The 6447-nt window shown below is 38.1% G+C and overlaps 1 long non-coding RNA gene across 1 annotated transcript; it reads left to right on the top strand.

Moving 5' to 3' along the window:
• The first annotated feature begins 1632 nt into the window (after positions 1–1632).
• Positions 1633–6106, top strand: LOC135983901 (uncharacterized). The gene is made up of 2 exons (XR_010601727.1): positions 1633–2055; positions 4604–6106. It is a non-coding gene; the product is annotated as an uncharacterized LOC135983901 (long non-coding RNA).
• Positions 6107–6447: the final 341 nt, after the last annotated feature.

The following is a 6447-nucleotide window of genomic DNA, read 5'->3' as shown; positions in this document are numbered from 1 at the left end:
TATGTTTTCTCTGTAATGTTTTCACCTTAAGAATGAATGTGCTTGCTTATACAGAGCTATGTGGTAACTCGTAATTGCTGGCAATTACAGCTGTTCATAACCTTTGCAGAGAAAGAAAAGTACAGATGCTTGCCTGTCTTGCTTGCTGTGGATGTCATGGTGTAGGTGAGAAACTGCACAGACTCAGAAAGGAGAGAGGTGCAGGTCTCTGCTCAAGAGAGGTGACAGCTGAGGCGCAGAGAGCCTAAAATGGGTGCCCTCGAGGGACCACAGAGGGGGAATACAGGTAGAGTTGCCCTGAACTGTGAAACTGATCACATGATCTTTATTTTTATTCTCTCATCTGCACAGTTTTATTCAACCATTCTGGATGAATAGTTAAATGCCTATAATTTAACAAAAGAGACTAAGAAAAGAAATGAGAACAAAACAACTGAAGCTAACTAAAAAAAAAAAAGGTCAGTTCTATATGTCCACCCTAAACTAGTTATTTGTTAAAATTTAGATAAATCACCTATTAAGCAGGCATAAACTCAAAATCTTAACTAGTCAAAAAAAGTCAATAATTTCTGGGGGGGGAGGAGTAAAAAATGAGGTTCCATTGAAAATGATTATTTTTTAATTTCAAACAAAGAATTGACAAAAAAAATACAATTTTTCATTTTGAAATCATGGGAAAATGCCTACCTACTTGTTTTTTTTACTCTCCTTTTCTTTTTTTCTCCAGAGGAAAAAGTGGGAGAGGAACCTCTCACACTATTTTTTTCCATTAAAAAATGTGGAAGCAATTTTTTAAAAGGTGTGGTAACCCTTTCATCTTTTTAAAAATGTTTTCCCTGTTTTTCAAGTGGAAAGAAGAAAAAAATGTGAAAGAAAATGGGGGGGGGAGACCCTGTTTTTTTTTTCCTTTTCCATTCTCTCTCCCTTTTTTACACTGCTAAAGGAGGAAAAAAGATAAAAACAGAGAGATGGTGGGAGAAATCTTGTTTTGTTTTTGCCCACTCTCTATTTTCAACTTTTTCCTCCTTTAGTAGTGGGAAAAAAAGGGGGAAGTTAAAAAAAAAAAAAAAAAAAAAAGAAAAGAAAACCACCACAAAATTACCCCCCACCAATTCCCCCTCTTTTGGTAACAAAAGGAGCATTTCAATTGCAAATAAAATGAAATGAACATTTTAATTTGACTTTGAATGGTTTTGCCAAAATAGCTTTAATGAAAGTGTTTTGTTCAAAATTTTGTGTAGAAATAAAACAGATTTTTTTGACCTGCTCTAATAATTACCTGTCAAAAATATTTCATTTCCAAGCAAGTAGTCCCAACAGGTTTCAGTAATGTCAATTATATCAAATTCTTCTAATCTATGAAAATTTTCAATTCTTTTTGCTTATTACTCAGATTCTGAATATTGGTATAGAAAACTGAACATTTTCTTCTCTTCACATACCACCGAAGGCTAACGTGTTCATGACATCCAGAGTATGAGTAATAGGTTTAAGCATCTGTACACATATTTGTCCCTTTAGCATCCTCCTCTTGTTAGTTTAATGCCCTCCTGCTTGCTCCAGCTAGTCTCCAATGCAGAAGATTAGCTCCCCTATTTTTGAGGTGCAGTCAGCCCTCTCATCCACTGAAAAGTGGCCCAACATTACACAAAACCTAAACCTTCAAGCTTCATACCAGTTGCATAACCAGCTGTTCATCTCCAGTATTTTCAGCCTTCTGCCTCCTCTCAGTGGGACTGGAAAGATCGTCTGTCTTCACTACTGGCCGGATCGGCAGGCAGCGATCAATCCCACGGGGATCTAGCAAAAAAGCCAAATGTAGGATATACATAAAGACTGAGCAATACTCTGTAGAAGATGTGCCTCAACCCTGTTTTGGAGATACAATGATAATCAGAGTATGGATAAACCTGCAAAGCCATCAGCCATTGATTTTAGCCTATTCTGGGGACAAAGAGAAGACTTCAGTTTCCAGTACTGTCACTCTGGCAAAGGAACTGGGGAAAAAAAGTCATTTGAAAAGCTAAAAAGAATGTGATTGCTATTTTTCATGAGGTATGTAAAGAATATGCTTTTTGTATACTAACCTAGCATTCTTTTATTGCTTTTCTATATTTTATATGCAATATCATCTCTGAAGAATGAATTAATGAAACTCACAATTCATGTAGCTATGATAATTAACCAGTTTTATATACTATAGCTTTAATAAAAAGTTCATTCTGATCACTTAAGAGCATCCTGAAATTTAAAATTTAACACACAGAAACTATCATCCTTTCTTTATTGAGCTGCGTGGCACTTGACCTACTTTTCCCTAACTGCCGTATAACTATTTAAAGATACACACATTTAGTAAAAATCCACTCTTTATTACATCTCTTTTCTAGTTTACAACTGGATGTGAAGTTCTGTTCTGGTGTATTTTGCATAGAGCTATAGTTGCATATTGAGGAAGACAATAACCTATGTCTCAGCAGTGCCATCTGCTGTGGACTCATAAAAGACTTTCCATATACTCCAAGTGAATTATGCTGCAATAACACTAACTTGATTTCTCTTGGCCAATTTTTCAAAACTGAATGCTTAAAGTTAGGATTCTAAGTCCATATTCAGGCACTTAAATTTTCACAACTTGTTCATGCAGCAGCTCCCATTGATTCCGGTGGGAGTCAAACTTGGCTTCCAAACTACGATGCTTGGCTGTATTCTCTGAATATTCTGTTACTCTTTCAGAATCAGAATTGGCAAATGATTATCTTTGACCAGCTATATTGTTGTAGTCAAAGTAGTAATTTGCTTTTTTACTAGCTACTCTTTTCCAAACCTTTGAGCTACATCAAGCCTAAACCCACCAGAGACAGGGAGATCAATTCAACCTTCCTTTCAATTTGATGGCAGAAATTTAACAAGAGGCACTATGTATCACTGCACATGATAAAATACAGAAGTGAAAAAGAATGCAAATATTGCAGTGCTTACAAACAGCAAATATTTAGATCATGTACTGTTTAAGAAGAACCAAAAGCACAGACAAAAGGAGAAGAAAAAAATTAATGAAATATCTATGTTAGGGTTCATTAAATCTTTAGGAACTGAAACTGGATTTCTTTTCAGATGAGCAACTATTCTGTGCTATTTCATGTTTCCCTTCCCTTAAGCTTTTTGATTGGTACCGTACTGTTAAAAAAGCAGCAACAATTTCAATTATTTATGAATGCTGCAGAAAAATATAGATCAAATAAGATGTGGAAGACAGGCAGCAGGATGATGAGGTTAGAGCTCAAATTATTAGGTGTGGGAGTGGTTCTTCAGATTTTTCCTGGGAGGTATGTAGTTCTAAAAGGAGGCTTTTTTTTTTTTTAGGAGATGTAAGCAGACCAACAGGCAAATCAGAATCTTTAAAGGACTTGCAAATGAATAGCTGGTGTTCAAAAGTAACCATTAAAATTCTCACCTAGGGCATGGCTACACCATGGTTAAACCAGCTTTCGTAGAGCGCAGTAGGGAAAGCGCTGCAATCTGTCCACACTGACAGAAGCAAGCACACTAGTGTGGCCACATTAGCAGCTCTTGCAGCGGCCACAGAGAGCAGTGCATTGTGGTAGATATCCCAGCATGTAAGTGACTGCAACGTGCTTTTCAAATGGGGTGGAGTGACAGGGAGTGTGTTGTGTATATGTGGGGGGAGAGAGAGTGGGTTTTTAGGGGGCTGAGAGCATGTCAGCATGCTGTCTTGTAAGTTCAGACAGCAGACGACCCCCCCCTCACCCCCACCTCTCTCTCACACACAGCATTCCACAGTAATGGTTGCTTTGTCTCGGAGCAGATAAGCAGCCGGCTGTCAGAAATGGAGCTTTCAAAGGGCATATCCACATTCCTGCAGCAATTCCAAAACAATGACAAGAGTGGTCACTTGACTTAAGGGGATTATGGGACGTTTCTGGAGGCTGATCAGAGCGCAGTAATGCAACACCTCGTTCACACTGACGCCCAGGCATTTCAGCCAAGGTACACCAAGCGTTCATCTTCTCATTGAGGTGGAGTACCAGGAGCGCTCTAGCCCTGGAGTCAGCGCACTCTACATGCCTTCCCAGTGTGGATGGGTAGTGAGCTAGGACGCGTGGGGCTGCTTTAATGCATTCCAACTCGCAAGTGTAGCCAAGCCCGTAGTAGCAATCATATTCAGCCTTTGAAGGGAGTGAGGGCACACTAATAGCACAGTTTAAGTTTTCAAAAATGGTTGCCTAAAGTTAGATAAGAGGTCTGATATTCTCACGTGTGCTGAGCACTTAGCAGTTCCTCCAGAAGAGCTACTCAGTGCTCACTACTTTTGGAAATCAGGTCACTTATTTAGGTGCCTAACTATGGACTTGGGGTCCTAAATTTAGGCTTCCATTTAAAAAAAATATTGGCCATCAGCTATGTGTTTATCATAATTTATGCAGATATCAAAACAGCTATTTCACAAATGAGCTAAAGCATCAAAGCAAAAGCTTTCACTTACATTAGCTGGCTTCCATCACATATACACAATTGACCCATTTCTTTCCAAGTATCTCTAAATGATTGTTTTAATTTTTCACATTTTATTCTGAGTCAGCTGCCGTATCTATGGAGGGATAACATACGACTGAGAAGAGAGCCACCCCCAGGTTATGGACAACCACATGTGGCTTAAGAGGTATCACAGTTTCAAGCTAATTCATTCACATATCTTACAAGTGTGTGGTAAGAAAAAGTTCACAGAGTGAACTTGTGAGATTTAAAAAAAAAAATCAGCTGTTTTTCTAGAATGTTTCAGTAATTAAGAATTTAAGACCTGCCTCATCAGGACAGACCAATGGTCAATCCATTCTACTGTTTCTGGTGGTACCAGTGGCCAGTACCAAATGCTTCAGCACAAGGTGTACAAAACTCAAAATGAGCCTAGGATTACCACAAGCAAATCATCTCTGGAGCCAGGTGTCCACATGGATCAGAAAAAATCCTAAAGAATCAGCTGAGTTGTAGTCATTAGTGGTTCAAAGACTGGCACTGAGTTAAAAAGTTCAAATAAGAAGAATTACAGGCGTGTCAAAGAGCTGCGGTTCCATTAACTACTTAAAGAGGTGAAGGAGGGGGTAAATGTCAACTCTGTTATGAAGATCCATAAAAGCAGAGCAAAGAGCTACGCAGAAAAAAAAGAAGAATCTTAGATTTCCAATTGATGGGGTTTTATTTGGATTTTTAGGAGTTAAATGCAAATATGTCTTACATGATGTCTGATCCAAGATGCATCTGGGACTCTTTATTCTTTTCTATGAAGGCCACCTACTTACATTCACTGCAGCCCTGACTACTACCGATTCTCTCTGCATCAGTGGGTGCCCATACAGAATTAATAACTTGACAACTGATAACTGCCTCCATCATTTCCCCAGGTGCCAAAAGCCCCAGCCACCAGATTCTCCAGCTTTTTTCCCTACAAGGTATACAATGCAGCTAGGTACTGTCAGGACAAACATCTATGGCATATCAAATGTTGAAAATGTGAAGACAGCAATGATAAATTGAATTCAATATCAAAATCAACACCTGGGCCACTGGCTAATTGTACTAATTTTTGATATTTGTTTTTAAAATGTAAATGCCTCAGAATTTCAGTTCAGCTTGCTATGAAGTATAGAGAATAGTGCACACACTGAAGTATCTAATGGAAATGACAAGTTTTTAACGATGACCAGCATACATACACGTGTGTGTATTTAAAAGATGGGTCTATCATGCATACTGAAACTTCTCAGGCTTAGCTATTACCCAGCTGAGAGTGAGAATGTGGGTATTTTATTCAAATCAAGAACTTTGAACCCAAGTCCCTGTGTAGAATTTAATTTGACCAAGGATTGGTCAAAGACTATAGATACTGTATTTGACATGCTCTCTCAAAACGCAGTCTGATTCTGCCTTGATGCTGATGGATAATTGATGAATATTTTGGATTTACTTTCCATTTTGCAGCCAAAACTCTTCAAGCATTGTAGAAAAATAATCTAAAAATTGATATATATATGGCAGTCTAATGTTATAGATTAATAAATGGTACCATATGCACGAAAAGCCTAAACTAGGTTTTCAGCAAGAAGATATTTTATTAACAGAATTAAGTTCTGCTCTGAATTCCTTTAATATGACAAATGAACTTCTCTTTTACAGCAAAGACCCTAAATCATTCTGTGTTACCTTAATCCTTCCATGAACAGCTGTGCTCTTGCAGAGATTTCTTCCGTGCCCAGCAGCAGGAGCACTCAGCTAGCTGAAAAGAAGAGATAAGTTATACAAAAGTACTGAGTCACCTTTGAACTGAGTAAAAATGTCCCTATATAAAGAGTGAGGGATCATCACCTGAAATCGTTTGTTATATAAACCCCTCACTTCCCATAGTTTTTATCTGATAACCTTCAGGGC

The sequence above is a fragment of the Chrysemys picta genome, chromosome 1, assembly GCF_011386835.1.
Source record: "Chrysemys picta bellii isolate R12L10 chromosome 1, ASM1138683v2, whole genome shotgun sequence".
Lineage (NCBI taxonomy): Eukaryota > Metazoa > Chordata > Testudines > Emydidae > Chrysemys > Chrysemys picta.
The sequence above is the reverse complement of the archived record's forward strand: the minus strand, read 5'-3'. Positions and strand labels throughout refer to the sequence as shown.